This window comes from Drosophila navojoa, chromosome 3 (genome assembly GCF_054131105.1).
Source record: "Drosophila navojoa isolate 15081-1374.11 chromosome 3, UAZ_NAV_1.0, whole genome shotgun sequence".
In the NCBI taxonomy this organism is placed as follows: domain Eukaryota; kingdom Metazoa; phylum Arthropoda; class Insecta; order Diptera; family Drosophilidae; genus Drosophila; species Drosophila navojoa.
This window is the reverse complement of record NC_142891.1, coordinates 23692960-23720691: the sequence shown is the minus strand read 5'-3', so window position 1 is coordinate 23720691 and position 27732 is coordinate 23692960. Positions and strand designations below refer to the sequence as shown.

The 27732-nt window shown below is 38.6% G+C and overlaps 1 protein-coding gene and 1 long non-coding RNA gene across 3 annotated transcripts in view; both read right to left on the bottom strand.

The window, feature by feature from the left end:
- The window catches only part of LOC115563375 (Phosphodiesterase 1c), a 70214-nt gene extending 57837 nt beyond the window's left edge, over positions 1-12377 (bottom strand). For both annotated transcript variants that reach the window (XM_089257461.1, XM_030386164.2), the window contains exon 1: positions 11954-12377. The gene's annotated coding sequence lies outside the window, so the exon portion shown is untranslated. The remainder of the gene's footprint in view (positions 1-11953) is intronic.
- A 1326-nt stretch (positions 12378-13703) lies between these two features.
- LOC149091898 (uncharacterized) overlaps positions 13704-27732 on the bottom strand; it is a 56876-nt gene continuing 42847 nt past the window's right edge. Inside the window, exon 4 of the long non-coding RNA XR_016196417.1 lies at positions 13704-13752. This is a non-coding gene — a long non-coding RNA (uncharacterized LOC149091898). The remainder of the gene's footprint in view (positions 13753-27732) is intronic.

Sequence of the window (27732 nt, the reverse complement as noted above, 5' to 3'; positions counted from 1 at the left end):
GCCGCCTCGATCTGCCGTTCATTTGTGCGGCAAGCACATTCAGGCTAGCAAAATCAAAGAAACGTTGATGTGGCACGTTTTTAGGTCACTTTGCAACTTTCTGCATTGGCTTTGCAAGGCTTTTGCATGTGGCGGCAGCACCATTGTCTAATTGTTTGTTACCTGTGCAATGACACGAGTTAAAAGTAAGCAAATTGAGGTTCTTAAATTTATATTTTTTACTGATTTGCATTCGATTGATTTATAGATTTATTGTAAATAAAAATTTTTTTCAAAATAAGAACATATAAGATCTTTAACTAGCAAATAATTTTAGCGGCTGACAAAAATAAATTTGTATCGAAAATTTTGTATAATTGTTTCAGGGAAATAAAAAAAAATAAATTAAATAAAATAAAAATGAATGAAATGAAATCAATAAAAAAATATGATTCTTTCAAATAAAAATGAAATAAATGAATAAAAAATATGATTGTTTCAAGAAAATAAAAAAAAAAAAATTATAAAAAATAAAATAAAAATGAAATATATAAATACAAAGAAATAAAAAATAAATTTGACTGCGAAAGCAAAAAAAAAAAAAAATATATATATATATATATATATATATATTACAAATTAAATAAAGATAAATACATAATATATGCTGAACAGTTTTCATTCGTATTGGATTAAGTTAAAAAAAGATTAGTTTTTCATTAAAATTAAATTACATTTAAAATTTAATCTTTCAATTCATAGAATTTTTTATCTTAACAAGCTATACTACTCTTGAATCCAGCCGAAATCAACTGGAATTAGCTTCATTCTATATAGATATCAAAACCCAAGAGTAATCCAATTAAAAGTATATTTGGTGTTTGATCAGCAATAAAACAAGAAAATTGAAATCAATAAATTCATTTTTAAGCACTCCTTAATCGCTCTGACCTTTTATTTCCCTTCAAGTTCTAATTCAATGCAAAAGATCAGCTTGTATCATTTAAGCTCAATGGCAAACCCTTCGGGGCAATTGAAGTTGCAGTTGCATCACCTTCTGTTTGGTAAAATTGCTTTGTTTGGCCGAGTCATTGATTGTGCGCTGTTTCTTGGGCAAAAGTTTTTGTTCCAGATTGGAAATTTGCCAGTTGAACTGTGAAACGGTGCGTATGCGCAATCTGAATGTGTGCAAATGCTGAAATTGAAGTTTGTGCACAAGTTGAAATACTTTGAATAGTCTGAACCACATTCACAAATTTTGATTATATTTCATGCCCGGATAGGCAGCAATATTTTCACAGTTTTTCTTTTTCTTTCCGTTTTTGCTTTTCTCAATTGCAGTTACTTTGATCAAGTTGCCGATGGAATTGAATTGAGGGTGGGGCCGCATGTTTATTTTCAACGGTGGGGGCGTCTTTGGAGGTAATTGCCTAGTCTAGAAGCACATTACGTCACAGTCGAGCAGGTTATGCGACGGAAAATCAAGAACGTCACGGCGTATGTTGAGCGCGCTGACAAACGGCTGACAAATGCGCCAACCTCCAGCCCTGCCCAGTCCAGCCTACTCGGCCTAAAAGTCTACGTTTATTTGTTTCGCAGAATGTCTATGTCTGTGCAGAAGTGTATGAGCAATATGCTATACATATTTGCTTTGTATTTATATTGAGCATACATGTTACGAAAGTTGCGACTTTTTTTTTTATTTGTTGTTGTTGTTGTTGCTGGGTAAATAAAGGAGAGCGGAAGGCGCCTCCTGTACTGCCTGCCGGCTGTTGATGACTTTGCCGAATCACCCGAGAGCCGACACTCGACACTCGACACCGTTTGGCCTGTCTGCCTCTAATGATGCGCAATTTCTCAAATCTTACTACATTTGCCCACATCTAATGGCGTGAAATTCAAAATGGCGCTCAGAGGTTACCCAGAATCAAGCGGGCCGGCACTCAGGCACTCAACCAGACCCAGACCCAGACCCAGACCCAAGCCCAAAACATTTGCCATTTATCAACTTTATTAGCGAGTGAAAGCAGAATCGTGTATGCGCAAACTGAGGCCTGGACTGAAGTAGAGCAGACATTACATAAAATGATATCCATTTAACGGAAAGGTTAAACAATAAAAGTCCAATTTAAGTCCTCAGATTAGCTATGCATATGCAGTTGTATCACAGAAAAAAAGGAAAACTAGAGTAAGTTATTAAGAGTATGGCTCATTTGTGATTTCTTTAACTTGAAAATATTTAAGGTAAAGATTGAAGAGAGATGTGTAAGCAATTTTATGATATACCCATTCGATATTTCTCGATATATTTTGTAAATCAAAAATCGCGATAAATTGAAAAAATATTATATTGTGAAAAAATTCGGTTTCGATGATTCTCGATAGTTTGAATTTCTGTGCAAATCGAAAAACGAATCCCTTTGCCTTTTCGGGACTCGACTGTATTATGTAAGCATACAATTTTTGTGGAAATATTGATTTATGTATATGCCTTAGCTAGGTGCTCTGGCTAGTCAAAGCGCAGTTTAATAGTTTAAGCAGGGGACACTTTCTTCTTCTCAGCTTTAAACCTCGAGAAATCCTTTTATTCGCTGGCTAGCAGGCACTTCGCCTCTCCTACAAAGTCTTACACAGAGATTAAAATTGTTTTACTAGCTGGCTGGCTGGCAAACGAGGCAGCATTGTTCATAGACTGCATCGTCTGCAGTGCTACAAAGTTTGTGTAACAGTTTTCGGTCATGATTTTTGCATTGAACCCAGTTGTAAAGCTGAGAAGTTGATGCAACACATTGCACATCGCATTTGCAAGCGTTTGCAGCTCTGTCCGCTCGGTCTCTGTGTTTTATGTGCACTATTCAGAGCGTTGGCTTTGACGCCTTACTTGGTTTATCGCCTTGGAGCAGAACAGCAGTGCTCTGCCCCTTTTGGCAGCCAGCCAAAAACTTTGTATCCAAGTCTGAAGTAGTTTCGACAAATCCCATGCAGGTTTTCCCTTGCGGACGCCACTTTGGCTGCATTTGGCAGCAGCAGCCGCAGCGGCAGCGGCAGCGGCAGCGGCAGCAGCAACGTCGCATTAATTAAAACCAAATTAGAGTTAAATTTTTTCTTCTTCTTATTCTCTTTTGACTTTCGGCTTTCAAACTTTACGCTTTGGCTGCAACATCATTAAAAAGTTCTTAGACGCTCGCGCATCTTTTCTGGCCGATTCTTTTGTGTCCATGCATAAAAAATCAAATGATTAGCAATTCAAATGAGCATCGTGGCTAAATAACGTTCACCTGTCTAAGGTCCCAGGACAATAACAGCAAAAGCAACAACAACAACAGCATGACAGCTGTACCACAACAAAGTTTTTGCTAATTAAAGAAGCATCAAAGACCGCACAGCAACGCAATAGAAAAAATTATAAATTTGCCATAGTTACAAATGATCGACTGAGAGATATCCTATACAAAAAGGTTTTTAAGGGTTGCACAATTCAGAGGGATAGAAAAAGTTTTTGGAACAAAACAAAGTTATAAAATGATTTCAGATATGAAGTTGATTCTGGTCTCGTTATGTATTTAGAAATATCTCATATACATAGAAAGAGCGAGCGTGATAGAGAGAAAGAGAGAGAGAGAGAGAGAGAGAGACAAAGAGATAGGGAGCGAAAGAGATAGAGAGATACTCTTTCCCTCTCTATTTACCTTTCTCTGTCCGTGATACTGTAAGAAAGTGAGATACAGATATAGAGAAAGACAAACACAGAGAGAGTAGAGAAAGAGAAAGAAAGGAAGATAGATAGATAGAGAGAGAGAGAGAGAGAGAGAGAGAGAGAGAGCCAGAGAGAGAGAGAGAGATGGAAATGCGCGAAAGAGAGAGTGATATACTGAATTACTGGAATTGTCCATGACTGAACTAAGCTAACCATACATTTTCTCTAAACAGCTGCTCTCTATATTTTTGCATATATAAGGAAATAAAATATGGATGAACAGAATCAAGTTATTCGAAGTACTACAATTATTGTGAGTCCATAAAATTTGAATCATATTCCGAATGTAAAATAAAAAATACTTTGATTAACTATCTCTATCGGTTGTAGGCCTATTCCTTCTGGAAAGCCTAAATTTCCTGTTAAGTTATTTCATGACATATTAATGCAGCGCTAATGAGCTTTTAATATAGTGAACAATTCCAGAAATTTAGTTAGTTAATTTGCCGTCAGGCCTTTGAAATTGAATTGACAATGTGCAGCGATTCCTTGAATTGCCCAACTAAAACAGTGAAATGATAACAATTTGTAAATGAATACACATATATATATATATATATATTTGTGTATATATGTGGTTAATTAATAAACAGGCAGTGGTCGCCCTTTAAAAAGTTGTGAAAAGCCGCCTGGCCAAATGTTTAGTGTGTGGGTAGGCACATTTGTTGCCACGAATTTGCGGGCCAAATGCAGAAGGCTGAAATTTAAAATGAGTTTACCCAAACATTTTGGTCGCCGCCGTGGCTCGGGCTCGGGCTGTGGCTGCGGCTCAGCTACAGTCGGTCGATTTGACGTTAGAGCGGCTGTCATGCGCCTGGCAGGCAACCAACAATGCTGCATAGTTCTCTAGGCGCGCTGAAATGTGAAACCGTTTTGTGAGGATGCAAAAAAACAAAAAACAAAAAATACCAGAAACAATAACAATAATAAAAGAGCAATGAATGAAAGGAACGTTTGCGACGTCAAAAGTTGCAAATTGTCAGCAAAAAGTTGGCAAACCAAAACTCGTATACACACAATTGTGTGAGTGTGCGTGTGTGTGTGTGTATGTGTGTTTGATATAGAAATAGAGCATTTGGGTAAAGTTTTTGATTTTTGGCAGGCGGGCCTTTTGTGTCTATTTGTGTTGGGTTTTATGGCGCCTCTAATTCGAGAGCCCAGGCAAACATATTGCCAGTGCATCAGAGTCGGAGGACGACTTGGGTAACAGGCGGCCATGCAAAGTAAATGTGGACAAAGTTTTTTGTTTCTATTTGACTTGAGAAGCACTCACGTGTGCGTTATTTGGCCAAAAAGAAACGTTAGCTTTGCATCACTCAAGACAAATCAAATACGCCCATGGATTGGAGGCTGCATGGATGGGCATTGAAGTAAATGCGACTGGGCTAATTTAGTAAATGTTTTCGAATACTTTAAATGTGAAAAGTTTGTGTTTATGTTGATGAAATGATGATAAGGTGATTTAAAATGAAGGGAGTGGAGGCTAAGGTAGAGCTAGATGTAGATGTAGAGGTGGAGGTAAAAGGCAAGGTAGATGTAGTACTATAGACTCATACCTTAAGCTTTAAAGGTATAGATGGAAGCAAGGTAGATATAGATGTTGATGTAAATGTAGATACAGTTATAGAGGTAGAGGTAGAGGTAGAAGTAGAGGTAGAGGGAGAGGTAGAGGTAGAGGTAGAGGTAGAGGTAGAGGTAGAGGTAGAGGTAGAGGTAGAGGTAGAGGTAGAGGTAGAGGTAGAGGTAGAGGTAGAGGTAGAGGTAGAGGTAGAGGTAGAGGTAGAGGTAGAGGTAGACGTAGAGGTAGAGGTAGAGGTGCCACCACCATTATGTTTTTTTTAATGGCATCAACCGGCTTCCATTTTCCAGTGTGCAGAATCGGAGCCACAGAAAGTTGGCAGGCCGGAATAACTTTATCAAATGTCGGTGGCGTGAAAAACCACCAAAGCCATTATTAAGTAGAGGCAGAGCCATCAATATTGACAATTTTCGAATGCGTGTTATGTAGCTCTGCTCTGCTCTTGTGGATGTTGATTTTATTAGCCTGTCGAGGGCCAGCCAACAATTGTTTGCTTAAAAGTTTTACACAACCACACACACACACACACATACACATTGAACTTTTGTCAGATTTTTGCTTTGTTTGTTTTGTTTTTAAGGGCCGAGCACGTTCGCTTTCACTACAGTAAACCGGTCCAGGATTGGGGCTATGGGACTTTTGGGGCTCGTCCTTGTTGCTGTCAATGTCCCCACAGATTTTGCACGTTTGCTATTTTGACATTTTTCGTGATTATTGATTAGATAAGCGCCCGACGACAAAAAGAGAGAAATAAAAAAAATCAACAAAGAGTGCCAAGTCTTCGCATAAAATCAAACAACAGAAAAAAATAAAAATAAAGAGACAAAAATAAAAACAAAGAGCCAAAAACTTCTCGACGACACTTAAGTCACTTAACATGGTCAAATGGTAGGGCGGGAATTTGATTTAGTCCTGGGCGAATTCAGCGACTGCTTCGTAAACTTAAATAGCGATTCATCATTAAAGCGCTGTCGTTATGGCCTGACAGCTTGGCCAGAGGAAGAGCAACGGCTAATCAAAGTTTGTCATGCAACTCACGCCTGCCTGGGCTTAAGTCGTGTCCTGCCATCATTATGTGCACACACACACACTCACACGCACACTCACACATGCATACATACGTATATTTTTAGACAGGTGTTGCTGAAATGCCTTTCGCCCTTGTTTGAACAAGTTTGTGGCCAAAGAGCAGCCCAAAGTGAAATGGCAGAGTATGGGAGCTGCCGTAAGCTTCGCCTGTCAGAGATTAGATTGAATGGAACTGCCGAGAGATGACTTGGGGCTGGGGCTGGGGCTGGCTGATCGGCAAAGCCTATTAAATGCCCTTATGTTCGATTTGAGATAAGAGATTTCCGTTTAAGTCCCGCCCGAATAATACAAATTATTTTATTCGAGAGTTGACATAAAAGATGTTTATGTGTCATAAATAAATAATTGTGGCATTTTGTTCTCAATCAAATTGGTTGCTAAACAGATATCGTAAACTTATCTGTGGAGTGGGTTCAATTTTCCCAAACTATTCTTGTACCACTAAGAACAATATTTTATTAGGTATATTTAAAGAGAAATTTCAAATATCTTTAAGGTTTCAAAATATTACAAATATTTTGAGTATATATTATAATATTTTTGTTTCTTTCCATCACTTGCGAATGTGTGGCGAGGGGCTCTTTTAGTCGATTGCTAGCAAGTGCATACCTGTCCTGATGACACCTGCCAAATTGGGTGGGCTTTGTGTCAGTCAATCAAATTGCTCAAAGAGGCATTTATTTTTTATAGCTGTCAGCTATTGTATGGCTCATCAGCACCCACATCGCCCCCACCCAGACTGTCCTCTAATATCAGACAAAGGCGCGAGACAATGCGATGTGGCAACAAAACAATAGATACGAAATCTACATGACGAAATGTTGCTGGCAGAATGAGGAGACTACAAGATATCCTATAAATAAAGGGGACTGGTGTAATTGGCAGTAAGAGGAGCTACGAGATACCCTATAAATAGCAACACAGATAAGTTATTTTATAAATGAAATATATATATATATATAAGCAAATAGAGTAATAAATATATATCGAATAAGTATGAAATATAATAGGTACTCTGAAACAATTTTAAGAAGAACAGATGTAATATATATAGCTCATATAAATAGTAGTACGATTGAGCACTAAATATTGTATATAAATTTAAAAAAAAAAAATGATATATTATGTTATTTTTAATATTCGTTACAAATTTTCTAACTATTTAGTATCATTAAATTTTATTTTGTCTAACATTAAGTGCTTGCAGTATTTTTTGTGTATGATTGCAGCTGTATGTATGCTCTCTAATATTTAGTTATATCTGTTTCAGAATTGACATGGACATTGAATAGTTTGTGATCTTAAAGGGTTCAGGTTTCATGCTGATACGCTTCGTCAATATTTATTTTCTGTGTTAACAGGGCATGCGAAGCCTATAAAAAGGTACCCTCAGAGATGAAGTGGCACAAGTTAAATTTTTTAGAGAGTTTTTCAAGCACTCCTCTTGGCCTGCCCCTAGCCCACTTTGGTATTCGATCATTGCCTTACTTTGCATATTTAAATATTTAGTGCTCTCGCTGGTGAAACACAATTGTTTTGCTCTCTGTTTTCATGCTCGCGGTTGTGTCTAAATTTATCTATAAACAAAGTCATTTATATCTATGTATATATACAGAGAGAGATATATGGGCGACATTCGGACTGTTTATAATATAGTAAAAGAAAAAGCTGTTGCTTCTGGTTAATTGAATGAATGAATCTGTGCAAAGTTCTCTTAAAATTCGTTGTTGTTTTTTCATTATTTGTTGTCTCAAATTTTCCATGCTCATTCTGTATTAGCTTTGTAATTTTGTTGATTTGTTTCTCTGGCCGGGGCTGGCTGCGATATTTCAAGGTTCGTCAGTTTCATTAGCACATTGGCGGATCATTTCGCTACACTTAATGACCGTCGATTGTTCAGATAAAATTGCACTTGTAATTAACACCCAAAGGGCATCGTTAACATCATTTAATACAGTTTTTAGGGGCACTGCGAGAGGTCCAGGCTCTTCATATCGGCATTCTTTCGGGTGCCATCAGAAGACACAGAAACTGGTTTCTTTTATTATCGACGATATATATAAATGATTTTTGTGAGCTCTGCACTCGAACGAAAGTGGAAGATGAATAGCCTGAATGACAAGCCGATGACTTTGATACTCTAAATAAGTGTAGTTTAATAAGCTGCGCACAGATTGATATATTTAAATGAGTTTGATTGTAATTGACGTTTGAATGTAGTTGCTATACGTTTTTGGAATATAAAAATAAGTCAAAATAAATCCGAATAATTGAATAATTAAAATTTAATAAAAATATATGAAGCATGTAAAATGCATAAAGACTAATTGTAACGGATTAGATATACTCTAATATAAGTAAAAGCTGATTATCTAAATATCTCTATATTATTCCAGCCTTTTTCAAGTTGTTTGACCAATTCGTTGATCTCAGCTTGGGTGCAATGAAATGAGAAATTGCCGCAGTAGCCCAAAAAAGGGCTTAAAGCGCATTTAATTAAATGGCTTGTGGCTGCGCCTCACTGTCTGTCCGTTCGTCCGTTCGTCGGTTCGACTTTAGGAACAACGTCTTCCGTTATCTTTTAGCGATGTGCGTGTTTTATATATGTTTTTTTTTTTGGTGGAACCGGGTCCAGTTTATGGATGGACATTGCAAATTGATGTGCCGCGAATGCAATACTTTGTTGCTGTATCCATTTTGATGCGTTTACCTTGCAGCTGGGTTGCATAAAATTTAATGAGTTTTTTTTTTTGTTGCTGTTGCTGTGTCTCGTGTTGCGGGTTTTGGCTCATAATTTGAAAATGTAGGTTAAGCATTTTTGGCATTTCTCGAGTGCCAAGTGGCCAAGTGGACTTAAAAGTCACACGAAGGGTAACCAAAATCGGGCAATTGCATTGCTTTCAAATCTGTGCGCTAACGCAGTCTAATTGATCCCCCGGGCTTGTCAATTAGCTGTCACAGACAGTCACATATGTGATCAAAATAAAAAAAAAAAAAAGAAAAAGACATTTTTTAGCTGCCCGGCATCGATTCAGTTGAATGATACTGTGGAAGTCCAACACGCATCTCGAGCTGGCCGCTGGCTTCACAACCAACAATAATCCAAATTAGAAGTAAAAAATGAAATACAACTATAACAAATAACAACAGCTACAGACATTCATGTCATAGACAGAGCAGACGGACAAATTTTTGCAAATGCAATCGCAATCACAACAAAAAATCTTTTTCAAGTTTTGAGTTTCAGCTCTAGCGTAGCGTGGGGGGCTGTGTGTGTGTGTGTGTGTGAGTGCGTGTTGAGGGGTGGGGGGCTGGTTGACAATTGCCATGCGGGCAATTAACAATTTTTTTATATCTTTTATTTTTTGCTTTGCCGACAGCGTTGTCTGGTTTTGGTCTTGTGACGTCGGTTAATGTAAACGCTGAAAACGTGCGCAGCGCCAATAGAAATAAACATTTTGTATCTTTGTATCTGCGTGCGCGTTTGTTGATATTGCATCCGTTAGGTGTGTGTGGCTGAATGCAAATGTTGTGAATTTTCGGCTAGACGCAAAATCTTTTTGGACAGCGCCGACAGCTCCGGCGACTGCGACGTCGACTGCGACGCGTGCGTCCGGTGCGCAGTTAGCTTTGATCAGCGTTTGAGGTGGATTTTTTGTGTTTTATGTTTTGGTTTTTTTTTTGTTTTTTGGTTTGCAATCAAACAAAATGGCAAAAAAAAGACTGCCGCGCAACTAATTTTTTCGGTTTTGTATACAAACAATTTGCGCAGTCAGCGACGGAATGCAGCATTTGACCACATTTAGAATATATGTATATGAGTATATTTATATATACTCATTTATGTAGTAAACTAACAACAAAGTAGTTACATTTCAAGCTGCTATTAAATTCTTATATTACCAATATAATTGAGTGAACTTTAATATCTATACACACATGAAAATAAGTAATTAAAACGGTATTCAAAAATAATTGCAAATAGCAGTGCTTACAAAGTATAAAATTTGTGAGATGTATTAAAATGTATATTAATATTTTAATACAGTATATATAAATATATGCTTTAGTTTGTCGAAAATTTATTAATAGTTTACGTAATTCAAACTAACTGAATTTGATCATATATATAAATTAAGAAGAGTATCTGAAGCTATGACCGAGCTACTGATCTCTCCAAATGCATTATGCATTCAATATAAAGTCTATAAACTTGAAAAGAAATAAACATTGAATAAATGTATTCGATAGATCGTGAAGTGTCTACAAATTATATAGAATTTTGGAATAGCTATCAAGATTTGCTTCAGCTCAGCTCAAAGATTTTTATAAGCTTGTTATTGCATCAGAATATCGAAGAATATATTTATATAAATGATTTAAGTCATTAGTGTCTTATAATAAATATATAAATATATATAAATAAATATATGTATATAAACATCTAAATTATTTATATAAGAATTTATAGACATACATATATATGTATGTAAGCATCAGTATATCAACACATGTTTTTTTTTTGGCAATAGAAACACGTACGCTGCAAATTATGCGATAAAATATCTTGAAATTTGTGAGCCACAGCGCCACACCGCCCTCCCGCCCGTGTCGCCTTAATGCGCAGTACATGTGACCCGAAATGCTTCGTACATTTGATTTTTATGCGTTTTTACATGAAATTGTTGAACTTTTATGATTTCATGGCGGCCTGGGCAAATACACATAAAGATAAATGTAAATCGATGCTAATCATTTGTATACATTTTTGATGGAGCGCCGAGTGCTAAATTGATTTGATGGCCTCGCAGTATTTACAGATGATGAATATAAAGACGTCAAATGAGCCAAATCTGTTTGGTAATTGTTACGGTTTGACAGCGCAGACAACGCGTCGTATGAGCAACGAGCAGAGAGCAGAGAGCAGCGAGCAACGAGCCACTGGGGCGTATGAGCACTGTGTGGCTTAAGTAAATGCTTGGGCCATTAATTTAATTAGAGATTCTGTTAATATCTTGATATGAGACTTGATTCATCGCTTTCAAATTGTTTTTATGATGATGCCAAATAAAATGACACATTTGTCACGCAAAACGAAACAGAATAAAAATATTATTTTTATTTATATTACGTATATATTTTTGTATAACAAATGCAACTGGTTGCTGTTTTTGTTTCATTCAGATAAACTGCATAGACTTGGCATATTGCACTGACAACAAAATTTGGAAATGGGACTGAATGGGCGCGGTGTCATAAACGAAACCATAGACAACAATCCAGTGATAAGCAGCGCTAATCAACACGCATAATAATAACAACAACAACAGCAGCAGAAATAACAAGGTGTGTGCCATCTGATAGTGATAACAGCTCACTCATTGCTTCGCCTGCATATATTTAATGGTAATTGTGTGGCTGATTAATGGGAAATGAAGAAATTAAGAGGTTGATGGCGCGCACAATGCACCCTCGATAAACACTCGATAAGAAATGAAAACCAAATCATGCGCAAGCAATTTGTATATCACTTGATTTAAATTTCACACTTTATTGAGATGTTGAGACGTTTGCAGTCAATTTGCTAACATTGTTTGACTTCGGCGATCGTGAGTCGATTTTGATCTGTTCATTTGACCGACGAATGCGGCTTAGGTTGCAGCATCCACAACAGTCGAAGACGCGACGCGATTGGACCAGCTACGAAGACAGCAGGAACGACAACGACAACAACAACAACAACGATGACAACCACGACGACGACGACAACGTCCGCACATGCTGCCTGCTGGGGATAAACTGGAACTGGATTTTTCGGAGTTACGGCGACGACAACAGCGACACCGACAGCGACTGTAACGCTGACGTCGACGGCGACGGCGACAGCGACGCCAACAACAGGCAGCAGACAGCAGCAGCACTCGACGGCGGGCCACTTGTGGCCATATAGAATCACAGAGACGACAGATATCGAGTCTCTCGCTATTGCACCACAGACACAGAGCAAAAACATCCCAAGCAGCAGCAACTCGTCCAAAATGCAAAAAGCTCTCAATCTGCGCGCGGATAAACATTGAGAGCGAAAGTGTGGGAGAAGGGGGAGAGGGGACCGGCCACTGACCGTGAGAGTGACTGAGAAGGAGAGCGGGATAGAAAGAGAGAGAGAAATAGTGAGTGCAGGAGGGAGAGCCGACTAGAAAAAGATTTTAGCAAACCGTTTCTGTTCTGCCTTATGCCAATTTCCCGTTATAACAAGTATGCTTTTAGCTTTAAAAGCTTTTGCGTGGCAGCACATGAAACATTGCAGCAGTGCATATATAAAGCTTAAAGCACAAACTTGTGACGAACATCCTTAATATTTTAGAAATACATATGTATAATAATATATAATTTAATAATAATATAATGTAAAATTATTTAATACAAAGTCAAAACATTTAAAATTAAATATAATATGCCGCAGAACGACTTCCTATGGAAAGGAAAAATATAAATAATTCATGAAAGCTTTGCCTTCTGCTAAAGCTTTTTGCACTGACTGAAGTGTTAAAGGCTTGACTATATTTCCCGCTATTTGTTTAGCTTTAGCTGAATTGTTCTCTCACTCTGCGCCGTTACTGTTATACCGACTCTCACTCTCGCTCTCACTCTGAGGCCAGCGCTCTCCCGCTCATTTATTTATTTATTTTTGTGTGTTGCTGCTGCTGCTGCTGCCAGACATTCGGAGCAATTCATATTTTTGTTGTTGTTTACTTTTTGGCGCCGCAGTCCGCGAACTTCAACAGGTTGCCACCCACTTTTTGCGGCTGCCCTTTGGCTGCTAATACACCGAACCAAACAAATGAAAAGAAATTCAAGAAGACGGCCCCCAAAGCGACCACAATGTGTATATTTTTATATACATACATATATACGTATGTATGTTCAAATATATGTACGCGGAAACCCACCTATATAAGCCATATAAATTAGTATAAGCACCAGGCTCTGGCATAAAAATCTATAGAAAAAGGGCAAAACTTTAGCGCGTTCTTTGGGGTGACCCAACAGCAATTCTCAACTGCTGTTTCCGTAAGTTTACAAGTGTTTTATCTCTTGTTCTCTCTATCTTTCAATCCCATTCAATCCTGCTCTCCTGCTCCATCCTACGTACAGACGTTGTTGTTGTTTTTCCGTTCGCTGTTCTTTCTGGCATATGTACGTATTTTAAGGCATTTGCTTTTCGCGATAGACTTACCCAATGCTAAATATAAACAGCCTACATACAGGGCTGATCTCTGCCCTCTGCTAAGGGTGAGGGAAGTTCGCTGCTGCGAACGTTAAGTGGCGAAATATTTGTGCGACTTACCTGCAATGAGAGAGCGAGAATAACAAAAACAAAATCAGTTATATTTAGAGCAAACAAGGCATCAACATCTCAGCATAAGCTGAGCATAAGATTACACAGTTGGTATGGTAGCTGAGGGGCGGCCGGCAGCTCGTTAAATATGGGCTGGCCAGGGCTGGGCAAGGCTGGGCTCAGCGAGCTCATTAAATGCACAGAATATAGCTGCAGCAACTGAAGAGGCAACCCATTAGCATTAATTGAAGCAAGTTGACACGAATATGAGCTACAGCTGAGAGCTATCTTTGGCCAGGGATATTTCTGTGCTGGCTATGCAAAGCTATGGAAATTTAACAACAATGTGAAAGCCGCTTAAGCGATATTACCCAAGCATAGAGTGTTATGCTAAAGGAACTTATATGCATTACTGAAGTGGACAATTTTAGAGAGTCTTATCTATGTTTTGCTATGCTATGAACTATCAATATGTGGGCGTTTAGCAGGCTCATACATAAGTGTAATTCCTATACAATTTTGGCATATAGAATGTCAATATTTACATATAAAATACTTCATCTAAACGTATTCGAGTTCAATTTGCATAAATATTTGCATTATATGTAGAAGCTTAAGAGATTTTACTTTATGTAAAGGTTGCATAACACTTTGACATCTGTCATATCGTAATTGATTTTTAAGAAAGCAAATGCGAATAAATTTCGATTCCATTTTCCTCAGATGTATTATGTGAAAATGAATTTCCTACACTCTGCTGGCTTCAGCTATGCTCAATACTCAGTCAATTTCAATTAATATTTTAAAAATCTTTTACTATTTATGAACCTGGCACATAACTTTTCCATCCTTATGGAACCACCTACCCACAAATGTATACTAAGTATTTTTTGTGCCTTGTCAAAGTCATTGGCAAACTTGAGCTGGAAATTAGAAATGTTGCTTGATTGGCCTAATGAAGTTTTGCAACTGGTCGACTGCTGATAAAATGTTGTATAAATAAATTAAGTTAAGAATTTCATATATGTGTACATATATATGTATGACTACATGTGCATAAATAAATACATATAAATGTTTCTGTGTGTAAAGTCTGTTTTTGGCATGTGGATTCAATTTGTGCACATGACTTTGGGTATATCAAATATTTTGGTGTTGATTTTATTTACAGCTCTCTCGGAATGGTCTGGCACATTATGTATGTATTTGTAATTGAATTTTCATATTTTGTTGAGAATGCACAACGACTGCAGTCGGGCGCAGCGTAATGCAATTTTCAGCTTCAAATCAAATGTAAATATCACTCATACGCAACGTTGAGCACCATGAATGCGAATGCCCCACTACTTATGGCGGTGGGCGTAGATGGGGCGGTGGGCGCTGTTTGGCGATGAGTTAGTGCTTGCGCAATACAATTTGGGCACTGATTATCGAATGGGTCTGCAGGAACAATTAGTTAAATGCTAATTGCACAGCATTCGCCATGTGTTCTGGGCCGAGTAATGCGTATATAGCTCACCTGGTCAACCCCTGGGTCAAACTCTATTAGCAGTTTTGGTTTACTGGCCGCATACACACCAACATGATTGACTGTGCGTGTGCGTGCGCGCGTGTGTGTGTGTGTGTGTGTTTGTTGCACTACAATTTGAATAAACCACGAGAGTTGCAGCTAGCGGCCTGTGCACTGCTTAAGCGACGTTTAACTTCTGCGACTGCCACACTAAGCCGTTAGCTGACCAAGCTGGTTTTGTGGCCTGCCTCGAAACTGGACAGCCGTGCTGCGCTCGCTTTGCTAAGCCAAAGGGGGGCTTGGCACTACATGTCACGCACAAGCAGCTGAGCTGAGCTGCGTTGAGACAAAAGGCACGCAAATAAGCCGCCGGCGCCAGAGACTCAAGACCTCGTTAGCTCTAGCTCCGGCGCATTAATAAATCTTAAAAAATTAAAACATTGGAATCGCTATTGGAATCTGCATCTAATTAAGAGAGCAGGCATGCAGGCGCTGCCAAGTGGCAGCCGTGGCGGTAAATAAAGTATAATTTTTTTTTTTTTGGTTTTTCTATTTCCAATTTCACACAAATCAGCGGTAAATGTCAAAACGCATGTTGCACAAATGCGTCAAATGCCAAAGCGGGCGAACGCCAATAAATCATCAGCTGCACATGCCACGGAACGAGGCATGCGAGAGAGAGGGAGAGGCAAAGAGAGCGAGAGGTGAAGAGCGAGAGGGCAGTGTGGTGCGTAAAGCGTGGGCAGGGAGTGCTGAGGGGCAGCAGAGCCAAGTCGACGTCTTATTGCCGATCGATCTGACCAATAGTCGAAATCGCAGCCGTTGACAGATTTCAGTGCGAAACGTGTGGAAGGCAAGGGATGAATGAACGGCAGACATATACCCTGCAAATGAAAATGAGAAGAAAAGACAGGAAGCGCGAATATGAATATAGCAAATAAATATAAGTAAATATATGAGAATATGTAATATTAAAAAATAATAATAACAATAATAATAAAATAAAATAAAATAATAATAATAAGCAATATATAATAAAAATAAAAAAAAATATTTAAAAATAAATGGTAATTGAATTTTATTATAAAAAATATGAAATATATAAAATTGGTAATTATGAATAAGAATAAAATAATATAAAAATATGCAATATCTAAAAAAATACAATACATTTTTAATATTAAAAAAATTATTATTAAAATTTTAGTATAATACGAAAATTAAAGTAAACATTTAAATTTAATGGCATGTTACAAGTTGTTGCTCGTGCTTTGTATACCCTTTGAAACCACTATATGCACACACCATATACAAAAAATAACAAATTTAATATAAAAACATTTTGGCCAACGACAAGCGATAACAACAACAACAGCAACAGCAACAAATGCAAGAGACACTTTGTATTTCAGTTTTTGGTTGCATTAATTATCGCCTTGCCATGAAATATGCGCGCCACGCATGCGCAGATCAACAGGGGTTATGTCTGAAAAGATATAGAGAGGGAGGCGAGGCGAGGTCTGCCGTACGAAACGAGGGTGGCAATGAGAGAGAGATAGATAGAGAGGGAAAGAGAGATCAGTGGAGTTTTGGTTTTTGTGTGCGAAAACTTTTATGGACACCAAATGCTTTGCTCGCTGGCAGCACAGAGCGTGCCGCTGAGTTGGCTGGAGGGGAGGGGCGGGGAGTCGACGCATTGACTTGAGCTGACTGTTTACCTGTGCCAATTAAATTAAACTCAATAAATGAATCGATCGCCTGGAGATACAAATTGCGGCAATGACAACTTTCAACGGCTTTTTGCCTAATGAGCCAGCGATGCCATATCGCTGTCTGGACATCGTTTAAAATAAAAACGATTGACGCTTTCCGATCACTGACAGCTTCAGCTGGAAATGGAGTGGCAATATCATTGAAAGAGATTGACAATGGTAAATGAAAGGGAAGCATTTGTGAATGTTGTATCAGTTGTGCCCAAAATAATATAAAAAAAGTATATTTGGAATTTAGTTAAAAATTGTCATTATCAGACAATCATATATATTGTTTCTACATTTCTAGATTACAATTTAAGCTTAAACCTGAGGCAATATCTTGAGGTAGACAGAATTTTGTTTACTAAATTTATTTTTTTCTCTTTTTATTTATTTATTTATTTATTTCAATTTTTTATTTTAATTCAGAATTTCATCTTAAGACTCTACAGTCCATTTGAAAAAATCGTTGAAAACAGAAACCAAAGTTGAAAAGCTTTGCTTGCCCGTAACACGCGCCACCTAGCGAAAATGTATATAGACTCATTCGAAAGCTCATTTGCTTTGACCTGCAGGCGGCAGCAGCGTGTTGAAAAGCTCTATGCGAACTAAGAGCGAATAGCTCGAGCGTAGAGAGTGAAAGTACTAGCCTAAGAGCATTTGTTTGCTCTCGCTCTCTCTCTCTCTCTCCTTCTCTCTGTCATATCAACCAGACAGTTTGACGAATTGATAAGATAAGGATAAGACCTTGGCAAGCCCCTTAGCCCAAAACAAATAGAAAGAAGAGGAGCTTAGTCCAGGCACAGCTGCATAAAAAGGCATCTTAATTGCAATCATTAAACGCTATTCAGCGGGATCAGATTTGGCACTGTAATATAAATATTAATAAAACTAATTCAATTTAGTTGGCATGAAAATAAAGCCACAAAAATGTCATAAAAAGGATAAGACCACAAATAATAAACACTGCTGTGGTTGCTTCAGACATACGAGTGAGTGTGTGTGTGAGTGTGTGCGGTTAAGTGTTGCAAGTGTCGTATCATCAACAAGGCTTTCAGTCGGCACCCACTCTCTACCCGTTGCTACCCGCTGCCATTGTGCAAATATTTGCATATTTAAGTTAGTTATTATTGTTGTTGTCGTTGTTGTTGTTGTTGTCGTTGCTTTATAAAGCAACCACAAAACTCATAAGCGCATTTTAGTATCCTGCGCGTCCTTTTCATGCATATGTGTGCACACTCATATGGCTCACATGTGCTGTGTTTACATATGTATAAATACATATACATACATTCATATGAACATATATATTTACCTTCATATATGTATATGTATATGTATATATGTATATATACATATATCCTCAGTTTGCCTCTGCTTGCACGAAGGTCAAGCGCGCGCTTATAAAGTTGACGCCGTCATTCTCGCAGGACGACAAAACGTTTAATTATGTCAGGTGTTAAGATGCCGGTTATCATGTCAAACAATGTGCCACAGTGCGTATACGTTGCCTCAATACTTAAAGCCACCTTCCCTCACCACCCGCACCTCCTGCCGCCCACCTTAATCTGAAGTGCGTTTTGTTATCCTCTTCAGCCTTACATCCTGTGCATGCGGCAGCCCGAGCTTAATTAATTAGTAGTGAAAAAGGATTTTCTATGGCAGCAAAGTCGAAGTTTCTTAGAGAACTTTGCATCAGCTGGCAGATAGGCACAGAGCATATATGTTTTATATGTATGTGTATAAACTAATTGATCTTGCCTTAATCAAATGCTATAGAACTATTAACAATAATTTATATATATGTATAAATATGCGCATGTAATGTTGCTAATATATGTATATTGTACATAGATATTATTTCAGCAGGACGATGCCAGCTCAACTTATGGCAGTTCTAGGGCAACTGCTAGTCGATCAGTTTTTTTAGTTAGTCAACTGCTTTTAAAATGCGTGTATAATGCGCTCGCCCTTTCCGTTTCCCTTCCATGGCCCCTGCAACTCATCTAAATGCATAATGAGCTGCTCTCAGGTGCTGCTAATGAAAGTTTTGGAAGGTTTTAATCAACATAAGACTCCTGCTGCTGCTGCTCCTGCTGCTGTTATGTATTTAAGTTAGCCCATGCTGTAGCCAAGAATCTTGCACTAATTCGGACAAATTACTAACAAATGCCAGTATCCCAAATCTTGGCAGTAGACCCAAGCCCGATTCCCCCAGCTGAGAGACAGACGTGAGTTTTCCGACTCAAATTAGTTGCATTGTTTTCTGCTGACACTGACAATGGCAACGGCAATGACATTGCCTCCACTACCCCCCTCCAGCCCATTGTGTGGTTGAAAATGGGTCCTGTGCTGCTCCCAGTTTGTTGTTGCAAGCGTGCAACAGCTGCAGCTGGAATTGCATTTGCTGCTGCTGCGGGTAGCTAAAAGCTGCAGCTGAACCATGCTTTCCATTATTTTTTTTTTTTTGCTACCTTTCACTAAGCAGCTGCTGACTATTTACTTTGAGTGTTGTTTTGTGCATAAGTAAAATGGAAATGAAAGCAGAAGACAGATTTTCAGCTTGGGGTTCCAGAAGGCGAAGCCAGGCAAAGCGCTCTGCACTAAGTTAAATTGATGGTATAGAGTGCATGATATACCTTAATAAAGAGCGATAATAAACAGTCGAAGGTATATACTAAACTAAGCAGGAGAAACTAAAATTGTAGTAAGAGTAGTCAGTGAGATTTATATATGCCATTTAGTTGAGCTTAAAGGAGTTCGTAAATGAGTAGCAAGAGAAATTAAAGCAAATAATCAGTTCATAGTACAAATAATAATTCATTTAAAATATTAATTAAAAACAAAAAGAAAGTATTATAAATAAATGATAATATTTTTGTATTTATATTTGAAATATGTGATAATATTGATTTAAGCACATTCATTCTGCTGAAATAATATTGTAGTTATACTAAGCACTTTGTAACTGTAAGCTCGACCACACAGGAATGCCAAAGAGACGAATTATCTCATGTAAAATTGTATTTTTAAGAGCAGCTTAGGTACGAGCATTTAGCAAATGCACAGAATTTAAATGAGATAATCGGTCAAGTGGAATTTCTGCTTTGCCAAGAGAGCAGGAGAGCAGAAATGCTTCTAGAGTATATGAAAACGAAATGGAATATGCGAAAGTGATTAAAATGGGTGATGAAGGTGGAAATGGTTTGAAGATGCCTGTGTGGAAATGTCGCCCATTTCAAATGGGATAAATTGAAGGCAATCTCGTTTAAGGCGTCCACACAGAAGTGTCAAGTGCGGTAAATGTGAATGCCAGCAACAACAACAACAACAATGACGATGGCGACGACACTTGGGGTCTGCGAGGATACCAACAAATACATCAATCACATTTACAGTTCATTAATAAATAACGGCATCTCTGCTGATGTATGACAAAGCATTTAACATATTGCTTCCAGCCCAGGCCCGAATCGAAATGAGTTTTCCGTGAACGTGACGAGTGACAACAGTTGGTGAACGAGGCGACGGCCAGACAATTGGACGGTGTTCGTTTTAAATAGATAAATACCCACACACAAACACACATCAATATATATTTATATATAATCTCTGTAGAATTTAAATGCTAAGTGCGAGTAATTCATAAACTTACATTAGGCTCTTAGCTCTCAGCAGCCGGAAACGGAAACGAGTCGAGACAACAAAATGTCGGTTAGTTGTGCAATGCCTAAGTGAGCTAATCGCAACACACAGAGCGGAACAGTTGCTCCAATTTAACGCTCAAGCAACGACCACAACATTCTCACTTTCTCACTCTCTCTCTCTCTCTCTCTCTCTGCTTCTGTCTCTCTGCCTTCTCTTTGTGATAAAGGCGAAAATATTATTGTGAATTTATGTGTGGCATGATGCGGCATTTCAGGGCTCATTAAAAGTTGAGTTTGAAAATGTTTTTCAGCTAGCGAGGATAACAGTTTGTTTACCTAGTATTTTTCGAAATTTGTGAAACATATACTAATATAATGCACATAATTTTATGATACAAATTCAAACTAGAATCAACATGTGATAGAGGTAAGCCAGTTACTGAAATATTCGTTAATTAAATATCTGTGAGGGTTTTTTAATTTTCATTTAATTTTATAAATTGCGCTGCAGATGTTTAACATTAACTGTTTTAAGTATTATGAATGAAAATATATTTTTACTTTATATGTATATTAAAATGTCTGTTTATATCTTTATTTGCGTATGTATTACTGTCAGCTTCAATTGGGCTCATAATATTAATATAAAATATATTTTTTACTAAATTTGTACTTATTACTTTTTAGCTTTAGATGAATTATAAAAAAATTTTGAAATTCAAATATAATAATTTAATAATATTAGTACATTTTTTGTTTGCTTTATTTTTTTGTATTTCATGTGTTGTGTTTTCGTATATTCCCTCATCTTTATCTTACATTCTCTGTAGCCTTAATAGGACTTCTAATGAAATTATGCAGTTTAGTGTCAAATTTTATTATCTTCAAACTTTAATTTTCTTTCCTTCAAACAGCATGTGTGAAACGTGCGTATGGTAAATAAAGAGCTAGTCTCTCCGTTTCTCAACGATTTTTCCGTGCCTTATGCTAATCCATCCCAAGTGTCAATTCAAGCGTCCGTATCCAGCCAGTCAGCGATTTAATCGAGCGTCCCGCCGCTCCGCTGCTGATGAGGCACTTTATTTGGCAATACCCTATACCGAAAGTGAACTCAAGGGGGTGTAATGATTTTTAGCAAAGATAATAGAAATAACTACTTGCTAGACTTATAGTAATATTTCCAGATATATAAAGCCTACAAAGATTTGATATATTTAAACTTATCTAACTCAACCGTTCAACTGTAAACTAATATTTGCTGTGTAGTATATACTCTTCGATCACAGCCATCAAGAGTATTCGGTTTTTGCATTGTTTTCGTTTCTCTTTCTTTTTTTTTTTTTATGTAAAAATCGAGGGAATAATAAATAATGCATGCGTCTTTTGTATATGTAGATTTAGTCGAAGGGCGTCTCCGGGTTAATGTGCTGTCAATGGCTGCTGGGCCGCATGCTGAAATGGCGTGCAATTGATTTTGCCACGCCCAGTTCAAGGACTCGAAGGCAGGAAGGAACAGCATAAACGCTGCTATGGAAATGTCGCTGTCAACGCGCCAGCATGCCGATGTTGAGCCAGTGATGCCCGAGATTGCACTGCGTCTTATATACACAAGAACACGCGTACTCTTGTCTATACTTTGCCAAGATAAACAGCTGACAAGTGGGCACAGACATGGAGAGAGTGTGAGGGAGAGACAAGCTTCATATCTCCAGTTCCAGCTCTAGCTCTGTCCTCAACAGCGAATCTGACTTGGCCTCAAGCATGGACCCATTCAAAGTGATTTAGTGCTTGTGGTCAAGTGGGCCATGATTGACTTGGCTCTGTTGAGAGCTAAATGAAACCAACACACGCACAGCTACACGCACAGACAAAGAGAGTGAGAGTGTGAGAGAGAGAGAGAGAGAGAGAGAGAGAGAGAGAGAGAGGGTGAAGAATATGCGACACGCTTTAATGTGCATAGCTTAAAGTAGAAGCAAACCAAATTAGATATAAGCTAATTAATTAATTTAACAAGAGATGCAGCCGATTTATGTAAATCAAAATAAATACTTGTCTCAGTTTAACTATCATATATGGAGCTATGGTAGAGACAGGCAATAATTAGATAGTTTATGTCGACGACAGACATTTCAATAAATTGATAAGTGCTTTGGTCAATCAATAGCAAGTCCACATTTCAATATGCGAATCATTTATTTCCTATGCAAAATATTATTATATATCGCGTAAGGCATTGCTTAATATACTAATTAAATTTAGATAAATATATTAGGTATACGTATCTGTGTTGACTGACAACTTGTCTAATTGGACAGCAGCTCAGACTAAACACAATAAGAGCTACAAAATGTATCAAATTAATAAAACTTGCCATTGAAAGGTTTCGAAGCTTTTCCCTTACTCTTTCCACGACTATATTAAAAAATTTCTATTTTTATAAACATCGCAAAATATTCTTTTTTCCATTTTTGAAATTATAGGGATTTTGTCTTCAACCCAAAATGTTATTAAATTTATTTAAATTTAATTTATAAATTTATGAAAACCAATTATGGTCTTTTTAATATGATTCATCAACTTAGGAGTCAAAACTCAAAGGCAATGCTATTTTTTATGAACACAGCTGTATTTGCGAGCTTAAGTTAAGTAAGTTAAATTTAAGTAGTCTACTTTCTACAAAGTAATACAGAACTCGTTTAAATTAAGCTAACCTTCAATAAGTCAAATCCAATATATAACTTTAGTCTTCAGGCACCAAATATCATTGCGCCTTTCATCCAATCGACTTTATTTTCAAATATCTGCTTACAAAACTATTTGGCTGCTCGAATAAGATTGAAAAAACTCCGAACAAAACTGTTTCAGTGCAAAGCCAGTTAAAGCCCGCCAGCTTAAGTCTGAGCTCGCTTCTTGGTAAACAAGTCGAGCACACTTTTCGTGTTTAATAGATACTAAATACTTGGCAAACCCTGACGAGCCTTGCAGCTTATTTCGTAATGGCGTTGATTGTGTGCGTGTCGCCGTTGCAGTTTAGCTAGACCCGCCACGCCCACATCTGTTTAGGACACTCCATTGGAATCGCATGTTTGGCTGCACTAAATGCAATTGCCTTTTGTAATCCCATTTGATTTGATTTCTGCGATAAGGCTCGACATGCAAAGCAGCGCTAGGAAAAGCCACCCAGAGACGTTTTTAATTATTAAATATTTCAGTGCTGGACGCACAAGTCGACGAACTCACTTATTACGGCTTTAAAGGCTCTGCGGCCATTGAGGCAATAAAAAAGTTTTTGCTGCTGCGCAGAAAACTTTTGCTTCTGCACTGCTGTCAATTAATGATTAGCAGAGCATTTCGGGTAAGTGGAGAGGGGGAAGGCACAGCAGAAGCTGTTGTCAATGACTTTTACTCTTTAACTGGCAGCTGTCTATTCCCCGAGGTGGAGCAGCTGCTGCTCTGTGGGCATAGGCATGGATGTCGCTAATGGCATGTGAAGAGTTTCGCATTTCTGCTGGGATTCCTTTTGGCGAATGCAATGGGTGCAAGTCCTTGACACAATTTACAATTTCAATACCATTCGCTTGGCATGCGAGCCGAGAGGAGCCCTATTGAGTCGTAAGATGGAATCGTCAGCTACCGCTTCGTCATCATCAGCATCATGGCAGCTGCCGGTGCTGGTGCCGCTGCTGAGGCTGGTCGGCGCATTTGTCATCATTAAAAATGGATGGAGGCACTGGGCACAGGAGCTGAAATTAGTTTGCCAGTGGCTGTGCGTCCTGTGCCCAGGATATTTATGCGTGTGCAGCTGCCAGCTACTAGCTACCAGGCCAAAGGCACTTCAAATGTCACGCTGCTTGCCGCCTTTTACTTTTGTCTCATTTGCTGCCGCTGCTACTGCCGCTGCTGCTGCTGCTGCTGCTGCTGTGAGCCTCTGCTCATTATGGCTTAAAAAATGTTAAGCACGTCGACGCCTGTTGTTGCGTGGCAAGTGGAAGTGGAAGTGGAAATGGAAATGGAAGTGGAAGTGCCCCACATCGAGTCACAGCAGCACTTGAAGCAGGTCGCTTGGGTCCAACCAAGCCAAGTGCCCAGCAGCTACCGAAAGCCACTTGATAGTCAACGCTGACATCTCATTATGGTTGTCAGCGTTGCGTTGCCTACAAGCGACAACGTTGCGTATGTGTAATGTCTGCAGCCTGACTTGCTCAGCCTCACTCACTCTCTCTGTCTCTCTCTCTCTCTCTCTTTCTCGCCCAATCTGTCTGGCTGCCTGCGTGCCCATGTGTAAGCAAAATGGCTACAACGTGAATTATTTTTATGTGCCTTAGAGGACCAATTTTTGGGCAGCATGCTGTGTGTGCGGGGTCCTCAGAGCGCGCTGGCTGCTCTCAATTTAAATTCATATACCTTCTTTCATTTCTGCTAGAAAGTCTATGGGCAACAGGGCCAACAGTAGGCGACAACAAATTGATTTAATTACACATCACACTTGTTTATCTATGCGTGCCTTGTCAAGGCAACGGCTCGACAGGCGAGCTGTGTGTGGGGTAGGCAATTGCTTGTTGATGCAGCAGCTTGTCATGTGCATGGTCTCAATTATCATTGCCATGCAGCTGCAGCAATATAGCGTGCGAGTGCTGCCATTGTCGCCACGGCAACAAAATGAGCAACAGCCGCCACAAGTCGTTGGCTTTGAGCTGTGCAAACAATGGCTGGGCAAATTCACAGATGTAATTTGCAGAGCACTTGAATTGAGGAAACCGCATGTCTCTGGACTCTGGCGAACCGCCCACTTTCGATTGCCCGCACACAATACAGAGCAACAGCAACTCAAACAGCCAGCAATCGCAAGCCAATTGTATGCCTCTCCATGGACGTTGTCCCGGCAGCTCCTGTCTGGGACTGTGATATCCGTTTGCGTTTGCTGTCCTGCGCGTTTCCTTCAACTCAATTTTTAATCCCATTGCAACGGCAGCAGCCGCAGCAGCAGCAAAGTGGAGCCCGGACTTCTCTGCCGTCAGCTGTGAAATGTTGAGCGGATGCCAAGTCCACAATGCGCTTCGTATTTCGATTTACGCTTTTCGCCCAATACACCTTTCGACGATGCGAACACAAATCAATATTGGCCAAAAGCTATTTAAAGGTCATTTGCTGACACTCCGCACCAAATGCTCAGCGAGCTATGAAAATTGCTTGAATTAAATTCACTGTCAATTTGTTGGGTATATTCATAGAATCAACAGAGGGAGAGAGAGAGAGGGAGAATGAACTTGCATGAATATGATATATACATATATTTTAGAGAAATGAGTTGAATTGTCAACAATTCGATTATTAAGATTACCATTTAATTTGAAGACTCTGGAAATATTTCATCATTCGAACTGAGAGAGCTGAAGAATTTATCCTTATACATATTTCTAAAATATTCCAAGATATTAATTCCTCAGCTTTCCAAGAATACTTTTAATACTTCCAATAGAACTTAATAAGATTCTACTTAAAGCAATTATTATAATTGCACTTTGCTCACTCAATTAGTTTACTTATTTATGTGCAGCTATTCGTCTGTTCGCAATTCAAGTGAATTTTAATATTTAATTAGGCTTTAAAGAGCACACGGAAAATTGAGCTCTGAATTCATTTCTAAAGCTTTTCGACAGTTTCCTTTATATGTTTTCTCTGGCTTCTATTGATTGAGAAAAAAGAAGAATTTGTTCCACAAGGGACTTGCTGTGGAGCTGTTGCATAAGAGATTCGACAGCAGTTTATACTTAATGCGCACATCTAGAAAATTTCCGGCCGAGGGGGGCACTTGGCCGCACTACATGTTGCTACAGCTGTATTAATGCACTTACAAATCGTTGCCGCTGGCAGGTAACACGTGTGTGTGTGTGTTGAGGACGCACTCGAATGGGATCAGCAGGAGTGGAGCAAGCCATGCGAGTGGAGCATGTGAAAATTAAGTTTACAGCTTGAGCTGAGCCCTAATGCGACCGCAGCAGCACACTCAGTGATAGATCTAATTAGCTGCAGGCAACTTTAAAAAGTGCACTCAAACCCACTCATGTCCCTTTCCCCCCCTCTCTCTTCTCACGCACTCGCTTTGTGCGCCACAGTCAACATTAAATATTTACTTTACAACTTCAAAATGCTGACAAATTACATATTTTTTGCCTCATACATATTTTGCATATTTAATGCAATGCATGTGGCTGGCTTTAAGTTAATTATCAGCATCCACATAATTGCAGCAGTGTTTGCTCTTGAATAAGTGCGCTTGAATTTCAAATGAAAATTGATTCGGCTCACATTGTGAGCGCAGGCTGAGGCTGAGGCGGAGGCTGAGGCTGTTTTGATTATTTATGCCTTTAGCCCCGTTTCGAGGCCAGTGCACTCCGTGGGCGAGCGGAGCGGACCAGAAGCAATCATGGCCAAATGAAATCACTGAAGCGTCCTTCGAAAGGCATCCTGGCTGCCCAGTCGCTCGCTCAAAAGCAAATAAATGTATCCAAACAAAAAATACGATAACGGGTTGGCAGGCGAGCCGAGTTAAGTCGACTCGAATCGCAACATGTGAGCTGGCTTCTTTTTTGGGCAGTGAGTCCTGTGGTCTTGGCTTTTGCACGGACACATCTGGGGCTTTTACGAAAAGCCAGACAAAGTCGAGTCGGCGTATGATTCACAAAGCGCATTTAACATATTTCTCTTAATACTGTTGCCAGTAAACTGATATTCGTGCCGCCCTTTTGAATTTGCATTATAAATTGATGAAATTTCAGGGAAATAAAGCCCACAAGTGCAAGTCGAACAGATATCCTTAAGACATCAAAGAGCTGCACAAGCGGCAGAGTCCGGAAATTATTTGAGAAAATTATACAAATAGAAGAATCTTAAAAAAGGATGCGTACAAATTAATATATATTTCCTACATACAAATATGGGCTTTCTATTTTTTTTTTAAATTATATTTATTTACAAATTTGTGTGTAATCTAATTTTAAGAAATTAATTTATTAAGCACAGTAATTAATTTAATACTAATTTAAGAATTAATAATCCATACTGCATAATTCCAATG